The sequence below is a fragment of the Drosophila takahashii genome, chromosome 3L (assembly GCF_030179915.1).
Source record: "Drosophila takahashii strain IR98-3 E-12201 chromosome 3L, DtakHiC1v2, whole genome shotgun sequence".
NCBI classification, from domain to species: Eukaryota; Metazoa; Arthropoda; class Insecta; order Diptera; family Drosophilidae; genus Drosophila; species Drosophila takahashii.
In genome coordinates, this window is record NC_091680.1 from 28194414 (window position 1) to 28219820 (window position 25407).

The 25407-nt window shown below is 35.3% G+C and overlaps 2 long non-coding RNA genes across 3 annotated transcripts; both read left to right on the forward strand.

The window, feature by feature from the left end:
• Window positions 1-6188: 6188 nt before the first annotated feature.
• LOC138913009 (uncharacterized) lies at window positions 6189-7369 on the forward strand. Of its 2 annotated transcripts, XR_011418573.1 has the most exons (4): window positions 6190-6337; window positions 6393-6467; window positions 6522-6676; window positions 7153-7369. It is a non-coding gene; the product is annotated as an uncharacterized lncRNA (long non-coding RNA). The 2 variants fall into 2 exon arrangements; XR_011418574.1 differs by lacking the exon at window positions 6522-6676 and having other exon boundaries at window positions 6189-6337.
• Window positions 7370-20363: 12994 nt separating this feature from the next.
• LOC138913084 (uncharacterized) lies at window positions 20364-21029 on the forward strand. Its single transcript, XR_011418664.1, has 2 exons — window positions 20364-20491; window positions 20565-21029. It is a non-coding gene; the product is annotated as an uncharacterized lncRNA (long non-coding RNA).
• Window positions 21030-25407: the final 4378 nt, after the last annotated feature.

The following is a 25407-nucleotide window of genomic DNA, read 5'->3' on the forward strand; positions in this document are numbered from 1 at the left end:
TGCCGTAAAAAATTTGTCAGGCATCTAGAGACGACTTTTCCCAAATTTTTTGAGATAAAACCCACTATTGTACTTCGAAGGATGGAATTTATAGAATTTTTTCCGTAAGAACGGGAAAAGTAACAAGAATTTTGAAATTCCATTTTACATAAATATCTGACACATTCGTAGAAATTTGCCTTTCAATTTGTTTAGCAGTAGGCGCCGAACATCGAAAATTTGTATTTTCAAGGGGTTAGTATGCCTCTTAAATATCTCCCCCCACAATTTTAAGGCTACGCCACTGTTATCTTTAAAAAACCTACTGTGTGAAGTCACGACCAACTCGTTACGTTATAGTTACTCAAAAATACTTGTTACTTTTTACGTTCCTATGAAAAAAATTCTATAAATTCCATCCTTCGACGTATAATGGTCTTATTTATCTTAAAAATTCGGTGAAAGACGCCTTTAGATGCCTGTCAAATATTTTAGGGCACATATTTTTCCTTGTATTTTTTTAAGCCTGTTCACCGCATCAAGTTGGTTGGGAATAGAGGTGAACAAATTACTTCAATGGCTCATAGGCTTTGATTGACTCAAATTATGATGGAACCTTAAATGCAATTATTTAGAAGGGGATCTAAGCAATTTTTTGGCATAGGTTTTATTATAACTAAGCACAGACCCTCGAGGATATCTTAAATCAAAACAATTAATGTTGCTATTTTTTTCAAACCGCACTTGCACAAATACCACCCGTTAAACGCGAAAACTAAGTATGCAGATATGCTTATACCCGTCTATATTAACACAATTTAATGCCCATAGGGCTGCACCAAAAACACTGTCGGCCTGTGTAATTAACTTGGAAACATTTTGGCTTTGTTTACAGAATTTGTAGTAATTTTTAATCTTCTTCCATGGTGGAAATTAAATAAAGGCATTTTTCCACTATGCTGTTTTTTCGGTATTTTTGTGTATTTTCGATTGGCAACGCGATAGGCGGACGTGAGGTGTTTCCATTGGCAAACGCGTCTGAAAACAGCTGTTCTGCTATTGTCATTTGCGAGCTGAAATAAACAATGGATTTAAATAATTTGTTATTGATAATTGTAATCGCAGAACAGCATTTGAACAGCGTGGAAACATTGCTGCTATGATGAAAGCAATAACAACATCCCTCGTTATGCTGCTTGAACATTTATTACGGCAGAAAGCAAAAGGATCTGCTGCAGAAGGAGTTCATATAGATCTGAACAGTCATTTAAATAATTCTTTGACGCGACCCGCGACAGCAGTAGCTTCTGCGGCGGTACGTCACTGAACAGAATCTGAGACGGGGCAGAAACGCCTACAAGGACATTGTGCCCTTTTCCAGCAGTCGCCTGTCAACGTGTGTCATTTAAATATGGAATGGCCGTCGACGGTCAAAGTAGATTTTGCACCTGCGCACTATGGTTTTTTTCGCGTTTTTTTGGCATAAATTCTAATTTTAAACATATTGAATTGATATCACAGGTACACAGCCAAAAATTTCCACGAACCATTTCAAGTTTTTCATGATATTTGGGTGCTCCTGAGTAAAAGTCCCATACAAAATTATTTTCCATCACCTACAGGTTCCGCGGTATAGCTAAGAATACAAAAAACCGATGTTTGCCGACATTTTGAATTACGTGGCCTATATAAACCAACCTTTATTATTTTCGGTAGGACCTACTCTCAATACATCAAGGCATTCCTAAAAAATAGTCCCCATTGTGAACCATTGCCCATGTCTTTGGAATTCGACGCCAAGATTGAAAATCCCAAAATTGTAGAGATTTTTCTGATGGAAAAACAATTCTGAGGATTAAATCTTGAATGGAAGTAATTTTAACTATTCATTGTATCTATTGTTCATTGTATGCTTTAATTTCGGTTTAAAGCGATTTCATGAGAATATTTTTTATTGGATTTATTATACTAATAAAACCGTTTTTTTTATTTCATTATCTACTCCTAAATGTTGTCAATTTTTGGCTGTGTACCTGTGTTATCGATCAAGAGTGGAATCTGAAAATAATACGTTACTTTGCTGTTTTTGTATTGGATGCCAATCTTTTACTGTGTGTACAAAGGTTTTCGTTTCATTCAAAACAAGAAATTTGAAAACAACAAATTCCAATTTACAAACAAGTATACATATTTGTGCGCAAATTAAAATTGCATTGATAACATTGTAACTGATAAAAAGTATACAAGTTCACGACTTTTACTTGGATCACAAAGACCGATTTAGTATTTTTTTATCTTCTTCCATGGTGGAAATTAAATAAAGCTCTTACTTCTGATACAAAATGAAAAATATTTTTTTAAAAATAAAACGTAAGCATTTTATCTACAGGACTGACTATTGATCGGAACAGCAGTTAAAGTTTTTAAAATTCAAAACAAATTTTAACTTAAATTGCCCTTTTCCATTCCCCCTTCCGCACAGCACTATCCCTCCCCATCGACAGTTTTCTTGGCTGCTCCTCTCTCGGCCGTCGCTCTCTTGCCATCCGCTCTCTGGGTTTCGCTCTCTCGGCAGGCTCCCAAAAAATGCAACGCAATAACTTAGGAAATCTAAATAAAAATGTGAAAAACTAAAAAAATTAAACTTAAGCATTTGGGCCATAGAATAACCATTTACCGAAAAATCATCTCGATCGGAGCAGCGGTTTAGATTTTTTAAATCGAAAAGTTAATTTTAAATGTTGCCCCCAAATTATGGGAGATATCGAAATTTCTTTTAGATTTATAATTAGGCCCTTTCAAGACCTAAAATTCTGCAAAATCAAAATTTTGAAATTCCAACCATTTTAGAAGTTAAGCTTAAGAACATCTAATGATTTTTTGCTCAAAATGTGGATGTTGGAGCTGTTTGGGGCCACTGAGGGGACATGTCTGACCTTAGTGGTCGCCTACGCCCCCAAAGGAATACTGTGAGAAAATTTGGCTGTTCTAGCTCTTACGGTTTGGGCTGTGATCGTATCCCCTTAAAAATCGGTCTTTCATTTTATAATCTTTAGAGATGAAAGTGATCCAAGTAAAAGTTGTGAACTTGTATACTTTTTATCAGTTACAATGTTATCAATGCAATTTTAATTTGCGCACAAATATGTATACTTGTTTGTAAATTGGAATTTGTTGTTTCGAAATTTCTTGTTTTGAATGAAACGAAAACCTTTGTACACACAGTAAAGGATTGGCATCCAATACAAAAACAGCAAAGTAACGTATTATTTTCAGATTCCACATTTGATCGATTATTATTAATTTTAAGCTCAAAAAAATTTTGCATTGGCTGAAAGGAAATAAATCATTTTATTTGTATTTAAGCACATTATCTAATTTCGAATAGAAACATACACACACATTGTGTGTATGTACATGTATTGTACATACATATAAGCAAATCAAAACATATCCAAATATACATATGTACATACGTATTTGGTCAAAAGTTCGAATCTTAAGATTAATATTTAACTTGGAAACATTTTGGCTTTGCTTACAGAATTTGTAGTAATTTTCTATTTTCTTCCATGGTGGAAATTAAAAAAGGTTCTTACTTCTGCTACAAAATGAAAAATAAAACCGAAGCATTTGATCCACAGGACTGACTATTGATCGAAAATCATTTTGATCGGAGTTTAAGTTTTTAAAATCCAAAACAAATTTAACTTAAATTGCCTCTTTCCCCTCCCCTTTCCATGCAGCACTACCCCACCCCATTTCTTGGCTGTTGCTCTCTCGGCCGTCGCTCTCTTGCCATCCGCTCTCTGGGTTCCGCTCTCTCGGCGGGCCCCCACAAAATGCAACGCAATAACTTAGAAAATCAAAATAAATTCGTTAAAAATACTTTAAAAAAATGTTAAAAACTTAAAAAATTAAACTTAAGTATTTGGGCCATAGAATAACCATTTACTAAAAAATCATCTCGATCGGAGCAGCGGTTTAGATTTTTTAAATCGAAAAGTTAATTTTAAATGTAGCCCCCAAATTATGGGGGATATCGAAATTTCTTTTAGATTTATAATTAGGCCCTTTCAAGACCTAAAATTCTGCAAAATCAAAATTTCGAAATTCCAACCACTTTAGAAGCTAAGCTTAAGTAAATCTAATGATTTTTTGCTCTAAATATGGATATTGGAGCTGTTTGGGGCCACTGGGGGGACATGTCGGACCTCAGTGGGCGCCTACGCCCCCAATGGAATACTGTGAAAAAATTTGGCTGTTCTAGATCTTATGGTTTAGACTCTGGTCGTATCCCCCTAAAAATCGGTCTTTTATTTTATAGTCTTTAGAGATAAGCAGCCAAAAAGACTCTTTCGGACTTCTTTAATGCGCCTTCAAAAATTTTAGAAACGATATAAAAACTTTTAGGAAAAGGACGTTCCCGAAAACCCTGTCCCATTTTTCATAGAAAATTTTCGTTGCGAAAGGAATGTTTTCGATGGTCTAGTGGGTCGACTAATTAGACTGGAAAGGAAGGACACAAATTTTCGAAAAGCGATTCCTATGGAAAAACGAGTTGCCATAGCTTTTTTATACCTTGGGCTCTGCTTCAGAATACCGAACGATTCGAAGACTTTTTGGCGTATCCAAAACTATGGTGGGGTTTATTCTTAGGGAATTCTGTTTGGAAATAATCGTGCAACTGGCCGATGAATATCTAGCCCCAAACATCCTTACACATGAAAAATTGGCAAATTGTGTGAAGGGCTTCGAGGAACTCGCATTTCCCCAGTGCTTTGGAGCAATGGGTATGTTCATAATTTTGGTTTTGTTTTTAAGCTCATGCATAATCACAATTTGCAGATGGATGCCACATCGAAATCAAGCCGCCCGCTAAAAATGCAGTAGATTATCACAATTATAAAAATTGGTATTCTACTGTACTGTTTGCCCTAGTCGATTATCGGTATGGTATTGCAAACTTAATGAATCTCCTCTAATAAATTTCTTAGTTATAGATTCACGTATAAACCCAAAAAAAATCATGAGTGTCAATTTAATAACTGTGGGTTAAAATGACACTGCCCCTAGGATCAAATTTTTGGGGTCAATTTGCTCCCAAATAAGTGTCAAAAGTACACCGCGTTTTCAGAAAAATCGTTTTCGGTACTAAATAGTGTCATTTTAGTGACACAAGGGTCACATTGATAACAATAATTGTCACTTATCGATTTCTGAAGTTCGAACTTCTATTTTCGAAGTTGGAACTGTGCCTATCGCAAGGGAGACGCAGCTATCGACCTGTCACTGTTAGTTCGAAACAGAAGAAATTACGACGCGTTTTATGTAAAAGTTCTCTAAATAAGTGTTAACTGTTTACATTCTGTTTACATTACATTCTTAATACGATAATTACACTAAGTGAAGTGTGCTAAAAATATGTACATGTGCAATTTAAATAAATCTTTTAGAAATAACGTGCAATAGGAAAACTATAATTACATATGTACATACAAAACTACATTTGTAAAACAAGACAAACTAAAAGGACATTAATAGTAATATAGCTATTATTTTTGTACAATTCCTATTATTGGATTAGTTTAATTACCACAAATATGACTTGCACGTATGTATGTATATATAGAACGCAGTTGTCCAAGGATCCTGTAGTTCTCAAGGGGGCCGGTGGCACTTTCGGGGTAGAAAAGGGATCGACCACCCAGTGGTCCCTTAAGGGTCAATAGGTGGCGTGTGTATTTTTTACAAGAGCAAAAGAGTTATCGGAGAGTGAACACTTCTATGTGAACACTTCTATATGAGTTAAAAAAATTGTAAAATGAAATTTTTGACAAGTATATAATGATTTTAATAACGAATACAACTTTATTTTGTTTGCATAAAAAACAAATTTAAAAAAAGTTAAAATAATAAAATAAAAACTTAATAATGAGATAAAATAAAATAATAAATGATAGAATTTTATTTCTTTTTATATTATTTATATTTAATAATGAGCAATTTAGCTGCAGCAATATTTTTAACAATAGCGGTGGTTCAGTAGCAAAACGTTTTCTTTCCTTCCATAACAAGCGGATTTTATTGGTGCTTAGATATATAAAATAAATATATAAGTACCTAATTTTATATACATAGAACTAAACAAAAATAATATTAGCGAATGTTTTTATTGCCATCGATTATACGATATCGGTAGTCGCAATATTAATAGTAACGGATTGTCATAACTACCCAACCCCGCTACCATCACTAACCCAACGTTTGCGCCAAATTTTGTAAACATTGTATTTAATTTGTCTTATTGTACATTTAAAGTGTTATATTTTGTTGTGATCTGAAGTGTCGTCAACAGGTGAGTAACACCATGAGTTGTGCAAGTGAAATACCTAATAATGTGTGATATTTAGCCATGAACAGCAACAGGCACATTCGTCGATTTGTTAAAGAGGAGAAGGAGAAATAGTGGTGCAAAGGACTCCTACGTAAGTCTTTTTTCTTTGATATAAATATTTTAGTGAAATGTTCTTCCTTTTTAGATTAAAGCCATGAGATCGTTGTTGCTGCCAGAAGGGGGTTTAAAAAACTTGCGGAGGGTTCTCACGGATGAGTTTGTTGTGGGATTTAATGTTAGGGGCCTTTCTGGAAAAAAAAGCCGTAAACTCCTTTACACATTTCTATGGTGCACTTCACGGTAGGTTATTTTTATAACTGTATTTTTTATAATACACTTAGTTTCTTGATTCAATTTCAATCTATTTACTTAGAATGCCATCTGTCTTTAATCCTATTTCTTTCTGTCTTATTCTGCTTTTCACTTTTAAAACATGGTTTGATGTAAACAGGCTTGTATAACAAAATCTTAAAATATATATTTAAACCCATGCAGAGGGAATTATAATTTAGTCCAGAAGTTTGTTACGCAGTAAAGGAGACCTTTTCAAACCAATAAAGTAAATCCATTTAACCATGTCCGTCTGTCTGTCGGTTCAAGTTTCAAAAGCGTGAAATAAGTCTACATTTAACTGTTGGTTATTCTTATTTTATATTTATGCTTTTCTAGTCACAATTTTATTCCTGAAAGCTGCAAGGGTATTAAAACTTTGGCTTGCCGAAGTTAGTTTCTGTTCTCATTTTATTTTAAAACACTAAAATCTTATTTTTTTTTAGATATTGTTTCAGAATCTGGTAATGCAGAAATATTGATTCCCAAGGCAATTCAATTGCAAAAGAAACGATTTTTTAAAAATAAATCCAAATCAAATAATAACAACAATGAGGCACTCAACAAAAACGTGTCAGCAGAGGAATTTGTTCAATAAATATAAATTAAAAAAATAGAAAAATTGTCTACTTATAATACAATAAATTAATTTAACAAAAAGTATTTTTTCTTGGGAAGTTTCATAGCATTCAGCTTTTTTGGTATTGAAAACTCCAACCCCATTTCATACCCCTTTTCGCCACAAAAGGGACCGATAGGTGGTCCGATAGATGGTCCGATAGGTGGCCCCTTTTGTGGCGAAAAGGGGTATAATATGGGACCACCTATCGGTCCCTTTTGTGGCGAAAGGTAATGCAGAACTTCGCCATAGTCATATGACCACCGCCTAGGACATGCCGTGGTAAAAGTGGATAGAAATTTACATTGCGGGTGGTATGAACGGGAGTTAGTCCCAAGCCCCCGGTGTATGGCGATTTCGCTAGTTCGGGACCAGTCCCGGCGAACTACAGGGTCGAAGCACAAGGTTGCATTCGTGTGTTACACACATACGTATCTACGCAAAAGTGTGCTATGCGTCGCTTTCGATTTTTGTGTGTTATTTGATTATTTTTATTTAAGACAACGAAAATTATCAGAAACTGGCAGAATTTATTACAACAAAAATGGAAATATATATCTTGAGTGAGCCATTTAGAATAAGTAAATATATCTATTAATAAATTCTGAAATAAAAAATTTGATCGAATAATATTAACAAAATGCTAAAAAATCCATTGGTTTTAATTTTTTGGGTGCGGAATGAACATTTATTAGCGGTCATTTTGATCCCAAAAGTGTATTAAATTACTGCGAAAAAGTGTCAATTTGGCATATTAAGGGCCGGTTTCTCGAGTCCCTGTCAAAGTCCCTGATAGCTATCTGTTCGAAAAACTTAAATACCAGATAAACTGTTCGTAAAAGCAAATCCGCTTTCTCGACTGCTTTAATTTATCTGAACGAGAAACAATTACAGAGTGCTGTTAACGCACAGAATTGTGCTGTGAAGCGCAAAAAATGGCATGCTTCGATTATTTCATCAGCTGTTTGGGTATAATTTAAAGGAAAAGTTAGCTGTGATTTCGTTTCTTCTTCATAGTTGGCTTTGGGAAATCAGCTGTCATTCTATCGAGTCGAAAACGCTTAACAGGGACTTCGAGTCCCTGTCAAAGTTAGCTCTCACATTTATGCTCGAGAAAGGCAAAATGCCTTAGCAGGGACTTTATCTGTTCGAGAAATGTTAGCCGGCACTCGAGAAACCGGCCCTAATACTAAGAAAATGTCCCGGGATGTGGCTTTTTGACACCAAAAAGTGTCAAATTGGCCTTATATTTATACTAAGAAAATGACACCGGGATGTGGCATTTTAACACCAAAAAGGGTCAAATTAATATTTTCGAAAATATTAAAGTGACACCAGAATAGGGTCAATTTAATGACGTTCGGATCAAAGATTTTTTTCCACTCAATAGTGTCACATTGACACCTACATAAATAGGGGCATATTGATGACTACTTTTTTTTGGGTGTAGTCGGTGCTCCAGGTCGTGTACATGACTCGCAGATTTTTGAGAAGTCCTCATTGAAAGGAACCTTTGAAGAGTCGGGGCTGTTCAACGACAATTCGAAAATGATCAACGGGATTAACGTTCCAGTAGGAATGCAACATGTGTTTAATCTCAGGCATGCTTCTGCGCGGAACGTGGTTGAACGCACAATTGGTGTTGTTAAAAGCAAAGTGTCCAAAGCGACCAAAGTGTCAAAAATCGTAAATGTTTGTTGCGCTTTCCACAATCTCTGCCTTGACAACAAAGATCAAAACTTTACCGAAAAAGTTTTGGGCAATCCATATGTGTATCACAACGGGGATAACACTGCTCAATCCAGAAATCGCGATGAAATTGCGAGCACCCTAGCAATCTAATACTTTGTAATAAATAATAGACAAAACTGTTAAATCGCTTTTATCATTTAATCAAATTTTTTAGCAAATTATCAGCAAATGTATTGAATTTTTTTTTCTTCCACCAGATTTTTTATAAATTTACCCATTTCAACGACTGCTTCAGCTGTGCGCTCATGATGAGCACTGATGACCCGAAGCTCCGATGCTATTTGCCCAAATATCTTATTTTTCTCCTGCTGAACATGCTGAACATTTAATGTGCGGCTTTGCTTGCATTTTGAGCTTGACGCTGTATGGCTGCTAGAAGTGCAAGCAGCTTCCTCGTCTTCGACCTCAAGTACTTCTGGTGAACCGGTATCTAAATTGAAGGGGGTGTTAAACTATAGGCTTCGATCGTTTTATTTCCTACCATTCAAATTGGGATTGGTTGAAGGTGCCCTCTTAAGCCCAAAAGTACTGGCACCTGGAACTCCATCTACCATCGAATAAAGGCCCCTCACTGTGAGTGCGTCAAACTTGAATGGACCTCCTCCAGTACCATGTAGCTCTTTTATTTTTTGAAATCTTGGCGCGGATACTTTGCTCCCAGTCTTTCCAAATCTAAATCTTAAATTACAAAACTATAACTATAACTATAAAGTCCTCCGAGCTCACAGATCAGCCCATGTCTTGGTAACCATTACCCTGTCACCTCTGGCTCCTGAATTGTACCAGCAACTCTTCCTGTTCTGGAGTTCTATGCTTTCCCCTAAAAAGTTGGTATAATGCACATAGATTGCAAGAAAATATTTCAACTTTACTTACATGTTGTCCAAACGAATTGACGAATTTATTCAGTTAAACATAAGTTTGACACTCTAAGAGCCGTAACAAACCTATTTTTATACCCTTGTAGAGGGTATTATAATTTCAGTCAGATGTTTGCAACGCAGTGAAGGAGACGTTTCCGACCACATAAAGTATATATATTCTTGATCAGCACCAATAGCCGAGTCCATCTAGCCATGTCCGTCTGTCCGTCTGTCTGTCTGTCCGTCTGTCCGTTTCTATGAGAACTAGTCTCTCAGTTTTAAAGCTATCGCGATGAAACTTTCCCGAAAGTCTTCTTTCTATTGCAGGTAGTACACATGTCGGAGCGAGCCGGATCGGACCACTATATCTTAAGGCTCCCATAGGAATATTCAAACAAATATAAGAAAATTCATTGTAACTTTGTAGGAAGTAGGCTTTTTGATTCTTGACTACCTAAAAACAAAATTTAAATAAATAGAAACGCTGAATCTGGAATCCCTGGAACTGCACCGAGTGAGCATTCTTTTATTTGCAAGGGTATATAAGCTTCGGCCGGCCGAAGGCAGCTTCCTTTCTTGTTCTATATATTTTTGCTTTTTGGTTGTTACAGTTTTCAGCATAGAGTAATAATGTATAGAGACGCCATTTGCTCTGCCGCTCTCTTCGGCGAATATGCCAACGATGCCACCTAGGCGAAAAACAACAATTTTCCTAATATACCCGTTACTCGTATAGTAAAAGGGTATATTGTATTCGTGCAAAAGTATGTAACAGGGAGAAGGAAGCGTTTCCGACCACATAAAGTATACATATTCTTGATCTGGGTCACTAGCCGAGTCGATCTAGCCATGTCCGTCTGTCCGTCTGTATGAACGCTGAGATCTCGGAAACTAGAAGGTTGAGATTTCCCACACATATTCTTTGGCTTTCTACACAGCGCAAGTTTGTTTCAGCCAAACGCCACGCCCCCTCTAACGCCCACAAACGATTTTGAAGAGTGTCGCGCAGCAACATATTTTAAGATTTTAAAAATGTATAAATGCAATTTTATAGTGTTTATAAATACCTATCGAAATGTAGAAGACATTTTTCAAATCGGACCATTCATTTAAAAGTTATGCACAATCAAATTTTTTTATATATCCATCTCCCTCGCACTCCCTTTAGCTGAGTGACGGGCATTAGATAATCGGGACACCAACCCGACTATTGCGTTCGCACTCCCTTTACCTGAGTGACGGATATTACAAAGTCGTTTGTTTGTTTATTTTTTTTAATGACAAGTCTGCATAGTTTTTAAGGCACAGTTTTAGAGCTGAATTTTCTAAATCATGGTTTCTACAAATTTTTGAAGAACAAGGTAAATCTTCCGCAACTCTCGTCGATATGGAGATTGTATTCAAATTATCATTATTATTAATCTGTTCTTTGAGTGGGTTTAAAGAAGGCAGTGTATTAAAGCTACCACAATTGTCAAAAGGTTCCTCAAAGCAGGTATTTACTTCGCCCAAAACTTCAATATTCCATATTTTTTAATCACTATTCAAGTTTTTGAGGGAAGAGAAACTTTGATTGCAGTTAGGTAATCCACAGATAAGTTTATTTTGATTACTAAGATAATTAGTATTCTTTTCCTTAGCATGTTTAAAAAAAATGTTTTTGTTTTTAAAGTGAATTTTATTTACTTTCCATAAAAATAATAAATTCAAAAGTTTATAAAGAAATAAAAAGTAAAAAAAAGAAATTAAAAGTAAAAAAAATGAAATCCAAAATATAAACAAGGTATTATTAATATTATTAATATTGGGCGCGTTCAGCAGAACAACAACAGAACCAGTTTGTTCTGCTGAACGCTAATGATACATTTCGATGGCGTAAAAGTAAAAACATATCAAACAGTGCGCGCGCAGTTTTAAAAAACGTATTTGTCCTGCCCGCGCAACTGCAGCACTGCTCCCAGCTATCGTGGATACATACAAATTAAAAATGGCTGAACAATTATAAAAAGGGGGATTCCCTAAACCGTTGAATTGCTGAATTGTTGAATTTTGGTCAGCTGTTAATCAGCTGTTCCATACAAAGTCAACTTTCAGAAATTTCAGCAATTCATCAGCCTCGGGGCTGTTGAAAATTTTGTTGAATTGCTGAAAACCCAGAGCTGTCACCTTTTTTTAAAAGTCGTGGCAACTCTGTAACATTTTAGTATCACCAGTACGCAATATTTATTTTAAAATCAACTTAGAAAGCATATTTGTGGTTCTTTTTACCTTTAAAACACTTTTAGACAGTAACTAGCAATAATAAATCAAATTTTACATGCTTCAAGTTCCGTGAAATTTTTCAACAAATAACAGCTGTTAGAAAATTCAACAGGAACCATTTTGGGTCGTTCCCTTAATTGCTGAAATTTTTTGTTGAATTTTAAACAATTCAGCAATTCAACAGTTTAGGGAATCCCCCTAATAATAATTAATAAGTTTCGATATTTCGACTATCGATACATGCCAGAAGCCATGTATCATGTATCAAGAAAAGGTAGCGTACTATTTATACGCTACCTGATACCTGATCACTGATGCAAAATTCTTGCATCATGATAAGATGATAAGTAATCACTTGCGTTCAGCAGAACTATCGTAAGAAATCCATCAGTGATCAGGTATCATGTTGTTCTGCTGAACGCGGCCATTTTGTAAAGTAATAGCTATTTACATTAGTTTATCTTTTCTAAGTCGTTTCCTAAGGACTTTACTGTGCATATCACAACCCGAAAACGGAAAGTTAAACAAAATTTTTGGATAAATAGCCAAACCAATTTACTCGCTTCCGGATATTTCAGATCAAGAACAAAGAAAATCAGAAAGCACGCTTCAACCGCGGCTATAATGCTCTCAAATTTATAAAAAATGTTTGATAAATAAATGTAAAATTCGTTTGCCAAGTAGGCTCGGTCCGATTCCACAAATTATGGGTTGCAAAAACACCTTATTCTTTAAATGAATTTCAATTTTTTCGTGTATTGCCGTTTCTAGCTCACCAGTTGCGAATTGGATGTAAAAGCTATTCCGAGAACCTGCTATAGTTACTTAAACCCCAATTTTTTTGTTGTTCGGCTTAGTCATGACTCTTCGAGCGGTTGGCACCAGGACAGCATGCAAAATTAATAAAGTTCCAGTATCTAATATTAATAATTATTAAATTAAACATTGTGATAGTTACCTTCTGATACATTTTCAGTTTGAAATTTCTTCAGAATGTCCAAGCTGAATGACTCTTTGGTTCTCGATCGAGCCAACTGAAGAAACCCTTCGCGAAAGTTCATCCACTTGTTTTCGAAATCAACCTTGTTGTCTGGAAACCTTAACTTAACTGATCTAAATAAAATCGTAAGCAATTAAAAACGGCAATCAAGGAGCCACCAAAATCAAGCCTGTTCATGTGCAAAGCTCTTCTTTAAAATTGGCACATCTTCTAAAATTGTCTGAAGCTTATTTTCTGCACTTGCAATTGTTAGGTAGCGCTGCAAAAATGTCTTCTGCCAATGGTCGAAGACACGGACTTTGAGAGCCACGTTGGTCTGCAGCCAGAACTTGGAAAATTCTTCGCTCGGGGTTACTTAATAAAATAAACTTTATAAGTGAATATGTTTCCCAGATTTCATTCATTCTTATTAGGAAACTAGTATGGCTTCTATTAAAGTCAAAGTCAACACATATGAGCGGTTAACACAGATCGGCTTTAATTATAAATCTAATTAATTAATACTAATAATAATAAATTATTTTTACTTTGTTAGATTGGTTAAAAAAATTAAAAAATATTATATTGATTAATTTTACACAAAAATATATAAATTTGTTCTTATAAAATATCAAATAAAAACACCTCTTAACGAGGTAAAAAACTAGTGACGATCGCACCTTCAACATACAAAAGTTCTGATATCAACATTTGTGACGAAAAATTATTACACTCGTCATTAAATACACTTTCTAATATTTTCTCATTCGGCCCGCCCTAGCATACTATTTTAGCATTTATACCTTCATAGGCATTTTCTATTGCAGCGTGCCGAATGAGAAAATCTTAGAAATTCACTTTTTCACTTTCACCGCTCTCTCTCCCAAGCCAATTGATTTTCTGGAGGTCTTGGTATGCAATCCTTTAAGTTTTTGCAATACCTTTCGATTGGTGTATTACTCATTACGATCGGACTATCACAGCAGATTTTCAATTTTGCGGCTATATAATGGTAGTCGCCTTCGCACACTCTCCTGGTGCGCTTCGTCACTACATGGACTGCCGTCCATAGTGATAGGAAAAATGTGAACAATTTGCTGGGCTGTTTTATCAAACTGTTTAGGCTGCCAATTAACTCCATTATTGATTATAAACTCAATTATTATTTGGCTTACACACAAAAAAAAAACTTGGTAAAATCAACTGTAATAATTGTCAAACAGGCCCCAACCAGCAAAATTGTCAATTCTACTAAGTAAATTGTCATTTCACAACAACAAAATACACACAATTAGCAAAGAATTGCGTGGACAATTTCAAAATACATAAAGCAGACACCTCATAATGCTCATTTACAAATCCAATAAAAAAATAAAATTTTTAAACAAATACAAAATATACAATATCGTCGGATTAAAACAATTGTAACTGCACTTTTTTAAAACATTAAAAACAGTGTGCTATTAAAATTACATTTCAGTGTTGCCAGATGAAAATTTAGCTTTCCCCCTAAAAAATCCAGCTTTCCCCCTAATTTCGAAAATATACAATAAAATAAGAAATAAATCAATATGACGTTGTAGAAATGTTAAGATTGGAAAAATCTTTAACATATATTTATTATTATATTTTGAAATACATGTATGTTCTTTATACTTATATACTACAAAACGAGATCGAATTCTTGTACATGTCTTCTTTATACTGACTGGATGCTAACTTCGGTGCAAAAACACATTTTTTTTCTAAGCATTTTGTGTTCTTGGGAACTCGTGCTTGTAATTCTTCCGTGAGTTTAATCAAGCAGTCCCTGCATCGTTTTTTGATGTAAATCAAGTGGTCCGGCAAGCAAGTCGGAGACAACTCATTAAAATGATATCCAAAACAAGAAAGAAAGCTACCTTCGGCCAGCCGAAGCTTATATACCCTTGCAGATAAAGTAATGATCACTCGGTGCAGTTCCAGGGATTCCAGATTCAGCGTTTATATTTTAATTTTATTTATACATAAGTAGTCAAGAATCAAAACACCTACTTCTTACAAAGTTACAATGAATTTTCTTATATTTGTTTGAATATTCCTATGGAAGCCTTAAGATATAGTGGTCCGATCCGGCTCGCTCCGACATATGTACTACCTGCAATAGAAAGAAGAAAGTTTCATCGCGATAGCTTTAAAACTGAGGGACTAGTTCGCATAGAAACGGACAGACGGACATGGCTAGATAGACTCGGCTATTGGTGCTGATCAAGAATATATATACTTTATGCGGTCGGAAACGTCTCCTTCACTGCGTTGCAAACATCTGACTGAAATTATAATACCCTCTACAAGGGTATAATTAATGCAATCTACTGGCATCAGGAAGTTTTTAAATGGAAAGTCGCATAAATCTTGTGCGTTTGCCTTTGCCAATTCTTGTGACACAACAATTTTTTGCATGTACACACAAAAAAAAAAAACTTAGTAAAATCAACTGTAATAATTGTCAAACAGGCCCCAACCAGCAAAATTGTCAATTCTACTAAGTAAATAGTCATTTCACAACAACAAAATACACACAATTAGCAAAGACACAAACCCAAAGCAAAAACAAAATACACGTAACTATTTTAATAGTTACATAACTATCTTTGTTGGTCAATTTTACCAAGCAAATTTTTTTGTGTGTATGAGAACAATAAATCAATCAGGTTGTTCAAGAGTTTCAAAGGTTCTACTGAGTCGGATTGGAATAATTTGTTTACTGATATTATCTCTTTTAATGAGTATTGAAGAAAGATCAAGTACAACTTATTCTTGACGTTGTACATTTGGAACAATGTGTCAGCTTTATACCCAGAGTCACCTCGTTCGGACGTACGAGCCATTTAAAAATGAAGTTTTAGAGAGTCCCATTCATCTAAGATTGTTTGAATGGCACTCAGTCTGGCCAGCCAACGAGTTCCAGAAAGTTTTGCAATTTTTTTTGGGTCACAGCCAGTAACGATTTTATGCAAGCGTTGAAACTCGGTGTTTCTGGTCGTGCTGTTTGAGAACCATTTGTCTGACTCCTTGACCATGAAGTCCAAGCTTTTGGGAAGAACATCACATGCATGTTCAGCACAGAGGTGCAATGAATGCGAAAGGCATTTCAATCGAGATGAAACTGATTTGTTTTTCCCAGCCATTGCATTTGCTTTGTCGATGCCAATGCCGATCATGTTTTCCAACTCCAACCTATCTGCTTTCAGTTGATCTTTTAGGCAATTTGTCATGTGCTCGGCGGTTCCATTTTCCAGTTGGATAATACAATAGAAAGATGTGCACACTTTACGTAGAGTCCTGCTGAAGTAACGCACCATGATGCACATGATTTTCGTCGTGTCGATAGCTGTAGTTTCATCCACTATCAATGAGAAGTGAGAGTCTCCGATATCTTTTATGAGGTCTTCCAAAAGGCATGGCGACAAAACATTCATGATCAGACCTAAAACCAATTGACATAGTGAATGCCCAAAAAAATTGCAATTCATTTGCATATGAATTTTAAATGAGTTGAATATACATACCTATACATTTTGTGCGTTGCAGTTTGATATTCTTCAAAGCTTGAGAGTTAATATCCAAATCTGAGATCACCTCACACAAATGGTCCACAGCAAGAATACTGCAGTGCTCCGAAATGAACGCTGCAATTTTTAACTCAGCCCTCTTCCTACTTTCTTCGATTTTGGGTTTTAAAAATTTATCCAATACATCATTGCTTTCAAGAGTTTTTTTCTCGGCAACATTTTTAATGTTTTTATACCCTTGCAGAGGGTATTATGATTTCAGTCAGAAGTTTGCAACGCAGTGAAGGAGACGTTTCCGACCCCATAAAGTATATATATTCTTGATCAGCACAAGACGAGTCGATCTAGCCATGTCCGTCTGTCCGTCTGTCCGTCCGTCTGTCCGTCTGTCTGTTTCTACGCAAACTAGTCTCTCAGTTTTTGAGCTATCGGGGCAAAACTTTCGCAAAAGTCTTCTTTCTATTGCAGGTAGTATATATGTCGGAGCCGACCGGATCGGACAACTATATCTTATAGCTCCCATAGGAAGGATCGGAAAAAAAAAACTTTAAAAAATTCTAGCTTCGGTGTTTTTTGAAATATTACCTTCTACTTTTGAGGATGTTATTTTTTTAATATTTCTGAATTTCGAATTAATTATTTAAAAAATCGGACTACTATATCATATAGCTGCCATAGGAACGATCGGAAAATTAATGGAAAAGTAATAGGAAATAAAATCTAGCTTCTTTGGTTTTTATTGTATTATCTTCTACTCTAGGATATGACTCTTTTTAAATATTTCCGAATTTCAATTTTAATTTGATCAAAATCGGACGACTATATCATATAGCTGTCATAGGAACGATCGGAAAATTAATGAGAAATATTAGAAAATTGAACATTTTTGCGATTTGTTAATTAATAGGAATGATCTGCAAGGGTATATAAGCTTCGGCTGGCCGAAGCTAGCTTCCTTTCTTGTTTTTTGTTGCATCATGTTCGTCTAAGCCTTTGCGGTGCGCAAAAATTTCTGCTTTGCAAAAAACGCACAAAGCTTTGGAGTTGCTGCCTAGCGCTGGTTTCAACCAATCTTAAATAAAACAAAACAAGAGAGAACGCTATAGTCGGGTGCCCCGACTATCAGATACCCGTTACTCAGCTAAAGGGAGTGCGAAGAAGATGGAGATAAAAACTTTGATCCGCCGTAACTTTTTAACGAATGGTCCGATTTAAAAAATTTCGATAGGTATTCATAAACACAAAAAAACTGAATTTTTACTTTTCCGAAATACTGAAATTTTTAAAATCGCATATAAGCGATTGTGGGCGTTAGAGGGGGCGTGGCACCCTTTTGAAACAAACTTGCGCTGCGTAGGAACTCCTAGAATCTGCATGCAAAATGTCAATTTCCTAGCTTTTATAGTTTCCGAGATCTCAGCGTTCATACAGACAGACAGACGGACAGACGGACATGGCTAGATCGACTCGGCTAGTGATCCTGATCAAGAATATATATAGTTTATAGGGTCGGAAACGCTTCCTTCTACCTGTTACATACTTTTGCACGAATCTAATATACCCTTTTACTCTACGAGTAACCGGTATAATTACATGTTAATAAATGTAGGGGAGTGTAGGGTAATTTGACGAGTAGGGTAATGTGACGAACTCGTCGAATCTCATATATGACGTCACGACAAAAACTCCAAGTAAATGTAGTCGTCTCCCCTTATCGTGTCGACAATGTACATATTTACAGTAATATTAATAAGAAGTCCCGTAATTTGTTTGTGAGGTAATTTTCGCTAAAAATGTAGTGCGCAAACTAGCAAACCTATTCAATTTACTTGTGTTTCAGCAGTGCCAGAGCAAAGATGAGTGGAAAATAAAATCAGGCAAATATATGCACGTATACATAAGATCTTTATCAACAGTTTTTGGTACTTCGCGTTTTTTTCTTTTGCGCCGCTTGAGAGTGACACCGTTTTTGCTCCAAGTCTACCTTGTAGGGTATCGTGACGAACTTTTTGTAGGATATTGTGACGAACTTTTTTTAGTCAAGAATTTTAATTGTTATCGTTGATTATTTGTAATAAAAATATAATAATACCAGATAACATTTACTGCTGCAGTTTTATTGTTGTTTTTAATAGTGACGTCAGTTTAATTTAATTTTAAAAAAATTGCACATTGACCTTTTTTTTTTTGTAAGTTTGGGTATTATCTTATTACTTCCTTCTTTTCCGTATCGAAAATAACCAGGGACCGAAAATAATGATTATTTTTTTTGAGTAAAAAATAAAAATCTCCATTTAATGATTATTTTGTAAGCAAAAAAAAATATTGCTCAGAAATAATGATTATTTTGTGAGCGATATATTTCGCTCAAAAATATCACTCAAAGTGGGATGGCATCCGTCCTACGCTGAATTTTACAAAGATTTAAATGTGCTCTTGTAGGTAGAACCACGGAGCACATATTCCGTTAAGAAAAAAATAAATTTTCTTTGTATAAACCGCTTAAAAAAACAAAAAAATCTTGTTGTATAAAAACACTTTCTGTGGGAATCGAACTCGTGCTTACAGCTCGGTGGACCAACACACTAACACCCAGCCCACATATCGGGTTGGATCTAAGTGGAATAGTTCATAACTTTTTGTATTTAAGCATACCTCTTGTCAACTATAAACCGCATTTTAAAAAGTTTATACAAAGAAATCACCTTCTTTTATTAACTCGATGTGTGCTCCGTGGTTCTACCTACAAGCAGGAATTAAAAAGTTTGTAAAATTCCGTACAGAACGGCTGTAATCGCACTTTGAGTGATATTTTTAAGCGAAATAATATCGCTCACATAAAAATCATTATTTCTGAGCGATATTTTTTTTCGCTTACAAAATAATCATTAAATGGAGATTTTTATTTTTTCACTTATAATGATTACGGTCCTTGAAAATAACTTTTCCGTAAATTATATATAAAAAAATGTATTTTTTTGTTTGTAAAAAGGATGATTTACACCAAACGCTGTGGGATTTGGCTACGTTGAAATTTTGAATCCAAATTTTTCAGAAATATGACCAGTAAATGTAAGTTACTTTCTGCTTTTACACTTTTAAAAAATATTGATTTTTGGAGAAGTTACATTCAAAAAGCGAATCGTTCGTCACCTTACCCTACACTCCCCTACATTTAGCTTGTGCACTGTGTGCATTCCATATTTAACTCTTAAAACTTTTTTACCATGTACAATTTTTAATTTTTGGCAGCACTAGAGGAATGTTAAACTTAAATTCAATTAATAACCAGCAACGAAGTTTTTGGGTAATCACAGTTAGAAAACTTAAAGGCGGGTTCCCAGAATCCGCCATCAGCTGGTAACACTACCACTCGATAGTAAAGTCGTATGCAGTATTTTTTTGATATTTTTGCCATATTTAGGTGGTTTATATGCGCGGCAATTTTTTAGAAAATCAAATATTCTAGTGTTATTTTCAAAACATTTGGGTAATACAATTTTCAAAAAAAAAACCCTTAAACTTTCCCCCTAAAAATTCTTCCCCCCTAAAATTTGCCCTAGCACGTCAAAAAAACCCTAAATCTAGGGGGAAAACCCCTGATCTGGGAACACTGTTAAGGCATTTTTCCACTATGCGGTTTTTTCGGTATTTTTGTGTATTTTCGATTGGCAACGCGATAGGCGGACGTGAGGTGTTTCCATTGGCAAACGCGTCTGAAAACAGCTGTTGTGCTATTGTCATTTGCGAGCTGAAGTAAACAATGGATTTAAATAATTTAAATAATAATAAAATAAATAATTTATTGATAATTGTAATCGCAGAACAGCATTTGAACGTGGAAACATTGCTGCAATGATGAAAGCAACAACATCCCACGTTACGCTGCTTGAGCATTTATTACGGCAGAAAGCAAAAGGATCTGCTGCAGAAGGCGTTGTGTGCCCTTTTCCAGCAGTCGCCTGTCAACGTGTGTCATTTGAATATGGAATGGCCATCTACGGTCTAACCAGGAGGTCGTCTTAATGGACGAATGGCGCACGCGAAGCAAACGTCAAGATCATGGAGACGGGAAAGCCCATGTGGCTGCGCTGCAACGACCAATATTTCGCTTCCGATCCTTTCTAGCCGAGCCATTCCATTGGATAAACGAACTGCTACTGCTCTTTATGCGCTTGGATCATCCTCGGAATTCTGAACTATTGCCAGATCATTTGGCATATATCATATATCAAATACCAATCTATACGAAATAAAGTTCATGTAAATATCAACAATAAATGGTTTTAATATTTCCCGCTTCTTATCAGCCTCTTATCAGTTTCGGGTCCAGAAAAATGTTCATGCCTGGTTAATACTGCTTAAATATACCACAAATTTCACTTTCCAGCCCTGTAACGCGACAAATTTCCACCCTCCCCTCCTCACCCCTCGCCTACAAGTTTTGTATGGGATTTGGGCGCGTTAAACGGTAAATGGATGCAAACGCGACGCGTCCATAATGAGCAGAGGGCATTACATGCCTTGAAGTTGAGTTTACTTTCCACTTCATTTGTTGGATCCAAATCCTGCAATGTATGTCTTGGAACAAAAATATATGCAAACAAGAGAGAACGCTATAGTCGGGTTGGTGTCCCGGCTATCTAATACCCGTTACTCGGCTATAGAAAGTGCGAGGGAGATGGATATATTAAATTTTTTTGATTGCGCATAACTTTTTAATGAATGGTCCGATTTGAAAAATGTCGATGTTTCGATAGGTATAAATATACACAACAAAATTGCATTTGAATTTCTAGAAAATCTTCAAAGGTATGGCGCTAGACACATTTTAAAATCGTTAGTGGGCGATTGTGGGCGTTAGAGATGGCGTGGCGCTCGACTGAAATAAACTTGCGCGGCGTAGGAAGCCCAAGAATATGTGTGGGAAATCTCAACCTTCTAGCTTTTGTAGTTTCTGAGATCTTAGCGTTCACACAGACTAACAGACGGGCAGACGGACAGACGGACAGACGGACATGGCTAGATCGACTCGTCTTGTGATGCTGATCAAGAATATATATACTTTATGGGGTCGGAAACGTCTCCTTCACTGCGTTGCAAACTTCTGACTGAAATCATAATACCTTCTGCCAAGGTATAAAAAAAGGGTGTCCGATTATGCGTGGGGTTCACTGTACCTGCAGTGTGCCGAATAAGAATTTTTCACAACATTATACTAACTAATTATTGTTTTTATTTTTGCATGACCTCATGGACAGGTTTTTGACAACGGAAGAACAACAACATCAACAACTGTAAGTATTAAATTTAATTTTAGTTTTTGTGTAACAAAAGTGCCGTTTTGGTTTCAATTGTAGGCAAAAGGAAGGGTTCTCCACATTTGCTGCGTTGAACGAAGCTTTGTACGGTAAGTGTTAAAGATTGTTGCTGTTAATTTGGCAATTTCGTCTAACAAAATTTTAAAACTCTATATTTTGCAGAATCTCAGAAGAGGGAAGGGTATAAAGAGACTACACGAAGAAAGGCGACGACCAGTGCACTATGGGGCATTTGACCTGTTTTTTGGCATAAATGTGTTTTTTACAAGTATTCAAATTTTTGAAACATTATTGGAAACGTATTAAGAATAGATCAAAATGAAATGTTACATACTGCAAATGTTAAGTTAACAGTCTAATGTTAAAATAACAGCTGTTAAAGTCAGTCGCGGCAAGCGAACACAACAGGGGGATTCCCTAAACTGTTGAATTGCTGAATTGTTGAAAATTCAACAAAAAATTTCAGCAATTAAGGGAACGACCCAAAATGGTTCCTGTTGAATTTTCAAACAGCTGTTATTTGTTGAAAAGTTTCACGGAACTTAAAGCATGTAAGCATGATTTATTATTGCTAGTTACTGTCTAAAAGTGTTAGCAAGGTAAAAAGAACCACAAATATGCTTTCTAAGTTGATTTTAAAATAAATAATGCGTACTGGTGATACTAAAATGTTACAGAGTTGCCACGACTTTTAAAAAAAGGTGACAACTCTGGCTTTTCAGCAATTCAACAAAATTTTCAGCAGCCCCGAGGCTGATGAATTGCTGAAATTTCTGAAAGTTGACTTTGTATGGAACAGCTGATTAACAGCTGACCAAAATTCAACAATTCAGCAATTCAACAGTTTAGGGAATCCCCCTAACGTGTTCATACTTTGCTTGATTTTGCAGGGCATATATAATAGAGGTGCAGAAACATCGATGTTTGAAGACATCGATATTTTTCGATGTTTTTCAAAAAACATCGAATGAAACATCGATGTTTTTCAAAAAAACTTTATAATTTAAAATAAAATTAAAAAATCTTAAAAAAATTTGTATTAAAAATAAAAAAACAAAACCTTTATTCATTTAGAAAATTAAAAATTAACTTAAAAATAAAAACAAACTTAAAAATTAAATGAGATCATAATTCTTATTAATGAACATAAGTTGGTCTACGATGTTACTCTTTAAATGGGTACGGCGATCGGAAATTATTTGACCCGCCTTGCTAACAGCTCGTTCGGACTCGCAGGACGTGGCAGGAATACACAAACACTTTTTTGCAAGCTCCTTGTAAGGCTCCATTTTTTTTTTAACATTGCTGGAATAAGAATAATTATAAAAATTTGAAAACATCGATGGTCCAAAAAAACATAGATGTTTTGAAAATTTTGAAAACCATCGATGCATCGATGTTTCCATCGATGTTTCTGCACCTCTAATATATAAATTAATATCTCTTCAACGACAAGACGTAGAACCATAAAATTTGAAATGGATATTCATTAAAACTGTCTTTACTTTGTGTTAATACTACTGTGATGCTTATTTCGTGAGTGTACCAAGTAGTCTCTCTTAATAGGTTTGGAAAAAGAAAGTTCAACTTTGAATAGAGATTAGAAAAAATGTTGAAATTTGTTGAGCCTGTGGGTTAAATCATTTTAAAGGGGGGTCAATTCTTGATTCGGGACATCCAGTCTTAATGTGCACTTTTTGCGACTTTAAGAGAAATTCAATTTTTACGGCACTGCCAAAAATGGTCAAATTAACACTTTATTTGTCTTTTTCTTGTTTTGTAAGATGAAATGTTAAATAAATTTAATGCAAAAGTCTTCGCTATGACATTATATTTGATTTTTTTATACGGCATATCCAGCATTTGCCATACAAAAATGTCGGATTTTACAGGAAAAAGTCAATATCTCTTCAAAGAAGAAAGTTTTAAAAAAAATGTTTTTTTGTTTGTTTAAATATGTTTCTTCATTATTAGAAACGATAAAAAAAATTTTTTTTGTAGGTTTAGGAAAAAAAAAATTTTTTTTTAAAATAAATTTATTACAGTGTTAAATTTTTTCTCAAAAAGATGTATTTAATTAGTATAAACATATTTCAAAAAACCAAACTCAAAAAAGTTGCTTTGTTTTGGAATGATTAATTAATGCCAAAAAAACAGGTCAAATGCCTTATAGTGCAGTGCAGATAAAGGTTTCCGCATAGTCTCCACCCCACGGAAATGTTATGCATGCTGTTTGGAGGCCAGAAGGAAGTAGGGAGAGCAGTTGAAGTGTACCAATTTACTAGTGATTCTTTTTTTGCGCTAGAAATTTTCAATTAATATGCGCAATTGGAATAGAGCATGAGTGCGGGTGCGGCCACGAAAGTTTTAGCATTTTTCGCACAGAAATTGTTTGGTTAGCAAACCCGAAATTCGTCCCACGGCAAAACTCCCAACATCCCCAATAGCAAGTTTCCTGTTCAGGTTCAGGATTATGTTTTCGATTCTTTTTTACTGCAGGACCGACACACGCCACATTTCGTATTCAAGTGTAAATGGCATTGCAGTTGCAGCAACGACTGAAATTTTGAGAGATTTTGCATTTTTAGTGAATGAATAAAAGGAGAGTGTAGAGTTGGCCTCTGGTGTGATCTGTCGGGGACAGAAGAAAGGGGAAGACCGTGTTGTGCCAGGTGACGCCTTTGTTCCGCCATACGTGGTGAAGAAGCTCAGAAAGTTGTTTGCCACATTTGACAGTCCCACAGCTAGGCATCATTCATCTATCCATCCATTCGCTCTTTGTTTCGGCAACCCTTTCTTTGCAGTCACTTGACGCGCGAAATTTACAATTCAAAATTCCGCAAAATTGTCTTTCACTGCCACGAAACCGGGCTACATCTATTTGACAGCTGGCAGTCGTTGCAGAGTTGTTTTAGCGCTCCAGCAAAAATTCGAACCTTATAAAGCGTTTGATAGAAGATTGTAACATCCTTTAAAATTGTATTTGTTTTAAGTCGTGTCCACAAAAGAAACATATTGGTTAAATTGACCATTAAAACATTGGAAATTGGTGAACCTTTAAATTGTTTTACATACATTTCGAGATCAAGTGGAACGACATGATAAGCGCCCTTTAAAATAGTTTTTAAAATTGTAAATTGTCATTTACAACTATTATAAGTTTACAAAACTATTAATTGTTCTAATTGAAGATAAATGAAGTGCATTGCCATAGAGCTTAAATCAGAAATTCTTAAATTCAACATTAAACAAATTCAATTTGGGTGGTTAGTTACTACACATACACGTTGAGTATTATTTAAGTAATTTGTATTTAAATTGGGTATTTTTGTACTCAAAATAAATATGAAT